Source organism: Marmota monax, unplaced genomic scaffold, assembly GCF_021218885.2.
Source record: "Marmota monax isolate L192 unplaced genomic scaffold, Marmota_monax_Labrador192_F-V1.1 WCK01_AAM20220418_F8-fsc00228, whole genome shotgun sequence".
NCBI classification, from domain to species: domain Eukaryota; kingdom Metazoa; phylum Chordata; class Mammalia; order Rodentia; family Sciuridae; genus Marmota; species Marmota monax.
The window spans coordinates 2698102-2709937 of record NW_026695240.1 but is presented as its reverse complement, the minus strand read 5'-3'; the positions used below and the strand labels follow the sequence as shown (position 1 = coordinate 2709937).

Genomic DNA, 11836 nt, shown 5'->3' with positions numbered 1-11836 from the left:
TATATTATGTTTTGTGTTCATCTTCATGTCATGTACTCCACAAAGACCTCCTCCCCGCATGCCTTCAACACATTCATTTAGTTCCTGTCTTGGACCTTTGAATTTGCTGTGCCTCTGCACAGAGCACTGTTTTTCATTATATCTTTGTAGCTTTTCCCTTTATGCCTTTCCTCCAAGGTCACCTCATAGCCCTTCCCTACCTGATTAAAATCCAAGCCCCCTCTACCTTCCCCTTTTATCTTTCTCCATAGCACTTATGCCATGGAGCCTTATCTATGATGCTTTTTTGCCTGTGGCTCCCACTCTAGAATTTTTTTTTTGTTTTCTTCACCACTAGGGGCCTAGACCCATGTCTGCCATGTAGCAGGCATATGCACATTGTGGAGTATTGACCCATCCTTACCCCAGATTCCCTCAGTTCCTTTCTGTTTTGCAGCATATGAGGCTCCAAAAGGGAGAACCAGCTTGCTTAAAACATGGTAAGCATTTCCATTTTTAATGTTTACTTAAGCTGTGTCCCTTCCTAGCCCTAAAGCTAAATAAAGTCTATAAAATTTCTCGATACTAACCCATTTAAAGAAGAAAAATTTAGGTATAGGAAATCCCAGGATTCCCTGCCATGATTCTAAAATTCCAAAATGTCAGTTCCAGAGTGTTTTTTAAAATCCCACTCATTTTGAAGCCCCTGCATTCACAGTTCTACGCTGCACAAAGTCCAGAGTTCTAACACCAAATAATTCCATCTGTAGACCTGCTTATCCTGTTTTGACAGGTGTGCCAAGTATGGAAGGGCCAAGAGTAGGCAAGGTTGGATCTTGCAAATTAGGTGACCAACCCCAAATGGGTAGCATTAGCTCACAGATACTTGGGCATGTTTTGAAATTCAGCTTCTGGATGGCCTTACTGGAGCCAGCAGAATGATTTGTCTAGGGCCAATGCATTGGCAATGCTAGGAGTGGGAAATAGGCTGTGCAGAGATGGTCTTGTCCTTGTGAAGGGCAATATGAAGAGGTAAGGATAGAGACCAAGAGATGACCTGATCAAGGGGGGGAGGGCTGGGGATTTATTGCCCTGGCTCCTGATGGGGCAGTGCTCCATGATCTATCCCACTATCCTTGCCTAGCTTAATATCTGCTCATCCACATTTATGTCTCCACACTCTTCCTTCACTGTATCTGATGATGCACAGGATGACCTTCCCTATCTTAGAAGATTGTTGTTGACCATTACCTCCTTTTTCCCCATCCAGCACTGTAGCTAAGATTTCACTACTGTTTCACCAACTTAGAATATCTCGTGACCCTCCATTTCCCCCCAACTTAGGGCAGTGGCTACTGACCTTTTAGAGTAATTATGGTCACCTTTTCCCCCTTCTTAATCTGCCCCAGAATAATGTCTGTCCACTCTCTGTTATCCCCTTTTTATGTGTGTCACCCCTACTTAATCCCTGGAAATAGTACCTGTAGATTTTATTACTTCCTCCCTCCCCCAATTTCACTTCAGCATATTTGTTACTTCATCCTATTTGTGACAATGTCTGCTAACTTCCATGCTCCAGTGTCTGATGACCACTTAATACAATGTCAGAATTAAGAAATATTGGCAAATCCAAATGTTAGCTGATAATTTTATTACATCTCTAGGGGGATGTGTGATCCCCCTCCACTTATTTGTCCATCACAGTGGTAACCAGTGATCTTCTATTACTCACTTAGCAGTCTCTGTAACTATCCCCAATACAGCACTTGGTGATTCTTCCAATATGGTTCATACTGTTAACCTGCCTTTCTCCTCTGTAGTAAAGGTAAATGGCTGATAACAAACCATAACCACATTTCCCATCTACATTTTGGAGCCTCCATTGCACTCTCCATAGCACCCTATTAACAATAGGACAATTATGATGGGGGCCCTACATTCCCATGTCTGTTATATCTTGACCAGTGACACAGTATCTGTGACCCCTCCCCATCAAATCCTGGCACTATATGCTGGTTCCTCACTAACCCCTCTAGCATAATGTCTGTAGATTCCTCACTGCCCCCATTACTTTTTGAGGCCCCCAGTCGTCCTTGACTACTCCCAAGTTTCTCAGCACTGTTTCCCCGTGTTTGTAGATAGAAGGCCTGAGGGACAAGGATGAGGTCCCAGCCTCATAGACACCCACCTTCTGAGTGCCTCATAAAGCACAGGGCAATTATCAACCCAGGATGGCTGAGGAGGATCTGGGGATATCAGGAGATCACAAGTTGAGCTTCAAATTTTTGAGAAGTGACACAAGAAGAATGGTGAGAGAAAGCTGTGAACCTAGGTTCAAATTCTGGCACAACAGTGATCTATTTAGGAATTACTGTCTAGGAGTTGCCTTGATTGCCTCACCTTTAAAATGGGGTTATGGAATTTGCTGGTAAGTGGATGGAACTAGCATAACATGTAAACAATCATGCTACAAGTGAAATAAGCCCCCAAAGTCAAAGGTTGAATGTTTTCTCTGATATGCAGAAACTAGTTCAAAATAAGGGATAATAAGAAAGAGAGAATGGGGGGAAAGGAAGGGAGGAATTCCATCAAAACAGAAGAAAAAAATTGTTGAACTAATGAAGGGAATTGATGGCAGAGAGGTGGAGTGGGGTAAGGGAAGGACAGTAGCATTGATCTGACTTAACTTTTATGTACATATATGAATCTTACCATCATGTATATCCACAAGGCATTAAGAAAAAAGAAAAACTATAAATAGCAGAAATACCAGTAGAGGGAACAGGGGCAGGGGAAGGAATGGGGAAGTAATGGGGACTGAGAGGAAATGATAGTCCATGTTTTTATAATTATGCCAAAATGAACCCTGATGTTATGTATAAGTAAAAAGAGTCAATAAAAATGGGGTTATGCAAGAATGAAGTGCCAATATGGGTTACATGATGGGAGCAGGACTGGCAGAGCCCAATGAGGGTGCCCTATTAATTAAATTATAAGCTGACAGAAGCACCTGACCATCCTCTACAGGCCCAAGCCTCATGGAGGGAAAACATTTTGTTGTAAATTACTTTCCATTATTTTACTTTTATAGTTGTCATTGCATAACAGTTCTAATACATGACTAGGGGGATATGACTTTTTACATTTTATTGCAGTCTTAGGGTCACACAAAATTAGAAGTTACAGAGATTTCCCGTACATTTCTACCACTGCATACATAGTCTCTTCCATTATCACATCCCCCCACCAGAGTGGTACATTTGGGGTTTTTTCTTCTAATTAAGGCTACAATTTTTATTTGTTTTAATTAGTTACACATGACAGTAGACTGCATTTTGACATACCCAATCTGTTTACAATTGAAGAACCTACATTGACACTCATTATCACCCAAAGTTCACGGTTTACATTAGAATTCATTTTTATTAGCACTTTTATTTTTTAATAGAGCTTTATGGTTATACATAATAGTTGGTTTCTCCTAACAAACTCATACATGCATGGAAATTGATATCAGTTCATGATCCCCCTTTTTCCTCCCATCTCCCCCCTTTCTCTACTAGACTTCCTTTTTCTTGTCTATTAATTTGTATTCAATTGTTTCCTTATGTAATCTTATGTCACTGTACATTCTATAGGTTGAGACAAACTAATAATGACATGTATTCATCATTAGGATACAGAGTAGCTTTACCGCCCTAAAAATCCTCTGTATATTTCTCCCCCAGCTCCTGGCATCTTTTTACTCTCTCCATAGTTTTGTATTTTCCAGAATGTTATACAGTTGAAATCATACAGTATTAGATAGCCTTCTTTCAATTAGTAATATGTATCTAGGTTTCCTCTATGTCTTTTCATGGCTTGATAGCTCATTTCTTTTTAGTGCTGAACAATATTCCATTGTCTGGATGTGCCACAGTTTATTTATCCAACCACTGAAGGGTATTTTTGTTGCTTACAGTTTTAGGATATTATGAATAAAGCTGCTATAAATATCTCTGTGTGCAGGTTTTGCTGTAAACAGAATGAAATATTGATGTTAGGGAAGGTGGAAAGTCCAAAGTGCCAAGAATCAATTTCTCCACTTAGACATAAACTACTGACAGAATTTATCTTATGTAATTATTTTTGGGACTCTGGGGCCTATTAAAAGGCTTACAGTTGCTGGAAAGTAAATTGCTATTAGTTTTGGTATGTTTCAACACTCAGCACAATAGCAGCTACCAGACAACACCTCTAGATTTCAGCCATGCTCTCTTTCCTGAGCAGCAGGAGTCATGTTTGACAATAAGAATCTTTTTCAAATATTGGGGATCTATATTCTGATCAGTGATTGCAGCTTCTGATCATGGAGGTAGAGACACAGAGGCAAATCACTATTATTGCAGACCCCACTGAGTGATGTGGCCTTCAAAGGATTTAAAAAGGCAGTCCATGTTTATTTCCCATTCACTTCCTCATATTTTACCTTTTGGGAAATAGAAATTTAAGGACTAGGACAATTGAAAACCATTATTATATAGGAAATTTTAAAAGTCACTATAAATGCCCAGGGACAGATGTGGGCACAGGAAAAACCTGAGATCTTAAGTTGACAACTCAGGTTCATCCCCAGCAGGAGATACCCTTGTACAATAAACAAAAAACAGCATCAACAAAACTCAGTAAATGCTGGGGAAAGCGAAATATAATTTCCAGTTACTGTAGTATAAGATTCAAATGTCCAGCTGAGAACAAAAATAATCTCAAGGTATACCAAGAAACAGAAAATTATTACTCATTCAAAGGAAAATATAGTCAATGAGTAAGACCAGATGGTGGATATATTAGACAAAGATTTTAAAACACTTATATTAAAAATGCACAAAGAGCCAATGGTAGATGTCCACAAACAAGTTCAAGAACACATGAAGAAACAAAATGGAAACAATAAAGAAATAGAAAACAGAAAGGTACAAAAATGAAATTTTTGAGCAAAAAGTACAATAACCAAAATGAAAACCTCATTAGGGAGATTCAAAAGAAGATTTTTGAAAGTAGAATAAATTGGCAAACTTCAAAATATGACAATTGAAATCACTGAGTCTAATGAATAGAAAGGAAAAAAGTGAATAAAGCCTAAGAAACTTGTGGGATACTATTAGTGGGTCAACATGCATCATGGGAGTCAGTACCCCAGTCTGCAGGTTTAAAATAATCTCCACAAACCCTGAAAAATTTTTTAATAGAAAAATTCATCCTATAAGGCATATGAAATTTCAAGAAACTTGGAATAGTCAAAACAACCTTGAGAAAGAATAAAGTTGAAGAACTAATACTTTCTGATTTTGAAATTTACTTTAGGTCTGGGGTTGTGGCTCAATGGTAGAGCGCTTGCCTAGCACTTGTGAGGTACTGGGTTCGATCCTCAACATAAAAAATAAGTAAAATAAAGTTGTTAAAATTTTACTATAAAGCTACAAAACAATGTGGTACTGGGTACACATAGACACATAGACCAATGGCCTTGAGATTCTAGAAATAAACCCACCTGTACATTCACAAATGATTTTCAATAAGAGTGTCAAAACATTCAGTGGAAAAAAAAGATAGCCATTTGAAAAAAATTATGTTGGGAAAAGTGGACACTGGGATACTAAAGACAGGTGGATCTCTCAATGCTTGGGTCCTCCCTGAACAGAGTCTGGTCCCCCTGGAAGGTGGGAATGGGTGGCGCAGACCTAACGTTCCCCACCAGCCAGTTCAAAGACGTAGAAGACCCTGAGGGTTGTCACAGAGAATGGGCTTTCCTAAGCCCAGCTCTGAGAGTGTGACTGAATTCAGGGTCAATGAATGTCCATGTGGAGACCTTTGTGACCCCCCTCCCCAAATCGTCTGTTTCATTTACCTCCTGGTGGGACCGCATCCTTAGTCTTGACTGTCTGGCAACTGCGCATGCGCTTGCTGTGAGCCGTTAGATGCAGTCGTAATAATCAACTAGCAGTTGCCTAGTGATGTGTCCCTGAGGCGTTGGGGAGCAGGTGCCTATTGTGACACTGCCTTGGGTTGGGCTCTGACCTGTCTACTCCAGCGGGTTGGCCATTTGTTGGTGCTCTAAGGACCAAAGAAGGCCTGGACAGGCTGAAGGAGTGATGTTGGGGGACAGGGATGGACCCTCGAATCCCAGCCCCAGGACTGGTATGAGCGACTGGGACTGACTCTTTGCACAGGGACATAGCCCTGTGAGCCTGAGGTGGAACTGCCTGTGTGTATTTGCAGGTAGCTTTGTTCCCACAGGGACTCATGCCAGCAAAGACCCCCACAGCCTGAGGAGCTGTGTGTAGGGATAAGCGGGAACTCTCTCAAATTGGCGTACCTGTCGTTGACCCTGTCCCTGTGCTTCTGCTCCGGTTGTGTGACTGAGCGTGATGTTTTTTCATGGGGATCTCTTGTTTACTCTTCTTATGTGGGGCCAGGGTTAGGAACTATCTTGGGCTGCAGGGGTAGGAAGCTCCTCCCCTCTTAGAGGGAGCACCTTAGTCAAATCAAGAGGACCCCCCCCACCCCCAAGAACAAAAACCCCATGGGAGCTCATTGTGGTCCTACTGAGGAGGGAAGATGCAAAAAGAGGTAAAAGAAGGTGGCTTTTGACTTTTTTTTTCACCTAAAGCTAAAACTAACTGTAGTACATGGATGAGAATAGGAAAGTGACTTGGGGACAATATTATTAACTAAACTTGCAGCCTTTATGGCAGTTTCACCACTTTTATACCAATATCCAGGATACATTTTGGGCTCATTTTTACTGTGCACTGTCTGGCCTTTTCTATTAGCTACATTTTCCCATATCCTTAAGGAACTTGAGTTGTGTTTGTGTGACTTTTATGAGTAAAATGGCCTCCTAATTAAAGATGGATCAATTCCATGAGTATTTTCTCTTTCATACACATTTTTTTGTGTGTATGTGTGGTACTCTAGATCAAATCTAGGGTCTGAAATATGATAGGTGCTCTACCACTGAGCTATATTCCCAGTCCCCACAGATTTTAAATTTTTTTTTCAAAATAAATTTATGAAAGAATGAACTTTTTAACTTATTTTTATTTTTAGTTATAGATAGACACAATACCTTTATTTTATTTATTTTTTTATGTGGTGCTAAGGATTGAACCCAGTGCCTCACACATGCTAGGCAAGTGCTCTACCACTGAGTTACAACCCAGCTGCCCCCTCCCCATTTCTTAATGGCTGAAAAAGTATAATTAACATAGCTTTTTTGGGATTCCATCCCCTATGCCTACAATGTATATGTTGGCCTCAATCAAAGGACTGTATGATTCACATGGGAGGAGATGTGTCCACCCCAGCCATCATTTCCCTTATAATAAATATTGTCATTACATTTGTACTTTCTTTTAATTCTTAAGTGACATCTAGTTCTGGTTTTACCACACTTGAGTGGCTACCAGCATTGACTCTTCTGGTTTCCACTAGGTCTTGGGTGGGTTAGTAAAGGTGGGGCAGTAGTCCCAGGTGTAGGGTGTGTTCCTTTGAGAGGCCCCTTTGTCTTTTATGCTACCTTCAGAGAACTTGGTCTGGCCCCCAGCACAGCTCCTCCTGTGGCCTCAGGATTTAGCTCCCATATCCTTGTTGGGAAGTCACTGATGCTCCTTGGGAGCATTTCATGTTATCATTCTTTGTCTTTTTTTAAAATTTTTTATTTTTAGGTGGACACAATATCCTCATTTTACATCTCTGTTGCTGAGGATCGAACCCAGTGCCCCGTGCATGCTGGGCAAGCACTCTACCGCTGAGCCACAACCCCAGCCCTTATCATTGTTTTTATTCAGCCAAATACTGCTTCTGCCCATCTGGTGGTGGGGTCCCAATTCCACATGTGGTCCAGTCACATTTACTACAGCTGCTACTGTGATTGTACTCAAGTAGACATTTCCTTGAAGGCACTTCTCAGAATCAGGAGGCCATGGTGTTTGAGTCCATGCTGGGGTCATTCTAGGGCCAGTTCAAAGGGAAGCAGTTGACTGAGGTTCAGTGAGTTTTCCATTGACACCTTCACTAGGGTACTCAGATGTCTTCTTCCTCACTGGCTCCTCCTTGATTCTTATGATCTGACCCCATTCCCACAAACCCTCACTCCAGTTAGTCTGAAATGTGATCTACAAAAGGAATCAAGTGTATCTTCACACCAAAAAATGGTCACCACAAGAGCAGTGGAAGTGACAGAATGGTTTGGTGGTTCTGATCCTGAGAGAAAGAGGAGTGGAGGCTGGTCCTCTGGCCCTTGATGATCACTGCCCTCCCTCTTCTCTTGCCTCAGCTTGGCTTCTAGGAATTTAACAAGACCTGAAAAGGCACACATACATACCACAAGCTTGGAGCTCATGTCACAGCAACTGTTGTGGCTGCTTAGAGTTTGAGGGGCAAAAAACCACCCTGACTGTGCAAAGGGGTTGGGCTCTGGCCTGTCTCCTCCAAAGCTCAGTGGAATGGTCCAGAGATATGAGGGGTTAGGGAACACTGTGTCAATCACAGTGACAAAAAAAACCTGAAATAAGAAATTTCTAAGGACAAAAGGTTTATTTGACTCATGGTTTGAAAGATTCAGTCTGGTTCTTTTGCTTTTGTACCTATAATGAGGCAGAACAAGATGGTGGGAATGTATCATGGAGGAAACAGCCCACCTCATCCAGGAGGGAAAAAGAGGAGAAAGGGCTGGGATCCCAATATCCCCTCAAAGGAAACACTCCTGATGACCTACCTTTCTCCCACTAGGCCCCACCTCGTAAGGTTTTACCACCTCCATGGGTGGTAAAGGCACCACAGCCTTTAATGTATGGGCCTTAGTGGGGATACTCCATATGCAAATGACAAGGGCCGACAGGCTGAAGTAGTGTCATTGTTAACCTGGCACATCAGGGCCTCTCTCCCAGTGCTGAGAATGTGGGGAGGACTCTCCTGTTGGGAGTTTTCTCTGGAACCTAGTGGGTGTAATGTCTGTGTGGCAGCAGGATGTTTTGCTCGAGGGAAGCTTTTAAGCCGGGAGCAGAATCTGGTAGCCTGAAGAACTGCTCACGTGTGTACATGCACCCAATAGGACCTTGTGCATTGGGAAGGGCCTTCCTCAAGTTTTATTCCTGATGGCAACCCTGACACTGTGTATCTGTTTTGCCTTCAGGGGAAGATGTGATTACTTTTTCTATTGTGATTCCTATTTAGGTTTGTGGAGGGTCATGTGAGTTGGGTGGCTTCTTTGGAAGCCCCTCCTAATTGAAGAGGTAATCATTCTCAAAAGAAGCTGAACTGATTCAGATGTCAGATTAAAGGAAGGCTGCATTTCCAGTTGTTCCATGGCTCAGGATTCAAACAGCAGGAGTACTGCTTCTCAGCAAGGTGGGTGAGAGAAGGAAGGAATTCACTGAAATTTAATATTGAACAGTCAGAGTTTCTTAGACTCAGAAATTCAGGCATATTGAACAAAGGACAAGAACGAATACATTGGAACCAAGCTGTTTGCAGTAGCAGCAGCAGTGCCAGTTCACCACAGGGAGGAGGACTAACAAACACAGAAAAAAACACAATGGGCAAATTTGGCACACAAAAACCCATAGAACAGAAAAAGCAGTCTGTAGTTATCTGATCCAGAGGCTGCACAGTGACCTGGTATCTGAAAAGTGCTCTGTGTTTCTCAACTGGCATGTGGAGAGATGAGGCAAGAAGCCATTGAGGAGATCATATTGCAGCATGCTGCTACAGGAACCTGGGGAATCATAGCAAACACTGCCATACTGTCCCAGCAAATACGTACCATGTGGCCTACAGTGCACCTAGCAGAATGCAATTGAAATAGGCACAGAGAAGACTGTACCCAGAAGGATTATGTCAGAGGTATAGAGTGAAATGCAACTCATTTTCCCTTGAGCCTGGTGGCTTACATGACCAGCTGAAGAGGGTTGTGAAACTGAACAGATAGGCATGAATACACTTGGGGACTAGGCCTGGCAAGGCAATATTTATGGAGATTCTGAGCTGGGGGAGTGGAGTGTGAGAACCTCTGGGGGGGTTGGCTACTCTGCCCCATGAAGTAAAATTCTCAAGATGCTCCTGAGATTCACACTTCCAGCTGAGATAGGCATCTGCCCAGTACCACGGTGGGTGTTTATATAATCTCTTCAGATACCACATAACAAAGTCCCAAGGGCTTGATTAGAGCCAAGCGCCAGCTAATGGAACTCCTCATTTAGAACTCTGCAGCAGCTCCACCCTGGGAGTGCATCAATCTGGTCGGTCTAGACCAAACTCCAGACAACAGTACCTCCAATTCCATCCTATCTTATACTTGTGAGAAGGGAAGCTGAATAGTATTTCAACCAGCTTTAGTTTTTAGGTCACTCCAGCTGCATCTCACTGCTGGAAATCTACTGGATCACTACAAGTTCACAGGGTAGAGACTATTGCTGAGCTAAACCCAGCCAAGAGACAAAGCACCTTGTTCAACACACATATTGGTTGGTTTCAAGATGGCAGAATAGAGAAAGTCACCTTCCTGGCTGCTTTGTTGTGTGAAACCAAAGAAGCAGATAGGCAGCTTCTCAGAAAGATGTGTGGAAAAAAGAGGGGGTGACTTTACTGGGATTTAATACTGGACATTTCAAAGTACATTGGGGACTCAGGAGGCTGGATATAATTAAATAAGGAAGAAATTCTCAGTGCCACCACTGCTGCCACACCTGGAGGCACCAGCCAGAGTGGTCCTTCCACAAGAAAAGTGGAGGGATAATGGAATTAAAGGAACCCACATTTTTAGGAGGCCTGAGGCATGTCTGGGTATGGAGAATTTAGAGATCAAAGACATTGCCCAAGTAAACTGCAAGGCATTCTACATGATATCCTTGTGTGGGAAAGAAGCATCTCTCCTGGCTGTATGTGGGGAACAGAGGAAGAAACCATTTGCCACTGCAGTGTGGGGGCCAGCAGCTGGGGGAGCTGATTCCTGGCCAACTTGAGTTTGGCCCCAAATACAGGCCTGGCAAACTCACACTTCCATGACATAGAGTGCCCAAGTGACCAGGAAAAAATAAAATGTGGAAAGGGGTTTACTGGTTGTGAAAACCCACCTAGCTCTCCTCCTCCCCCTCCAATCTGGCTGCTTGCAGGACTGGCTGGGAGAGATGCACCTGACCAGGAATGTGAAATTGTGGGGGCAGAACAGATTGAGTTTGGAGACTGAACCCAAGACCAAGAAACACAGGATCCACAGATGATGGAGTAGACTAAGAATTGGGTCCTCCACTGCGTGAGTGGAACCCAGGGGTGCAGTTGCTAACATGGACCAGCAATTGCTGAGTCCTGGAGTTATGCTGATTTAAAATCACCAAACCGAGGATCCAACATGGCGGTGGGCGGAGAGGCAGCACTTTCAATACCCCCTCAGTGATGGGGTCAGAAAGACTCATAGATGACGCTTAGATTCTACTTGCAGAGAATCTCCTAGAAAAATTCCACTGAAGAGAGACCGGCTGGGAGTTACTAGGATTTTTGGAAGTAACAGTTTGCCCCAGATGAGTGAATCCCCGCCACGAGATGCAGAGGTCCAGATCCGCCAGCCGCTGTCCACATGCCGCGGCGCGGCCGCCCGCCCGCCTGCAGCCACCGTAACTGGGTGGCTAGACTCCAAGACACAGCTTGGCAGGAAGAGGTCTTTAGCCAAACCTTCATGAAATAGCGAGCCGGGAGCTGAGGCCAACTGGGGACGGACCAGTCCCACCCCTCCCTTCGGACACTCCGGCAAGGAGCCTGGGGCCCGCCACAGCAGAGAGGTGACGTCATCGGAGCTCGGCCGACGGAATTCATTCCCAGC

At 43.3% G+C, this 11836-nt stretch overlaps 1 protein-coding gene across 1 annotated transcript in view; it reads right to left on the bottom strand.

The window, feature by feature from the left end:
- Window positions 1–3111: 3111 nt before the first annotated feature.
- Window positions 3112–11836, bottom strand: part of LOC124089937 (zinc finger protein 420) — a 100676-nt gene continuing 91951 nt past the window's right edge. Inside the window, exon 2 of the transcript XR_006850884.1 lies at window positions 3112–3993. The gene's annotated coding sequence lies outside the window, so the exon portion shown is untranslated. The remainder of the gene's footprint in view (window positions 3994–11836) is intronic.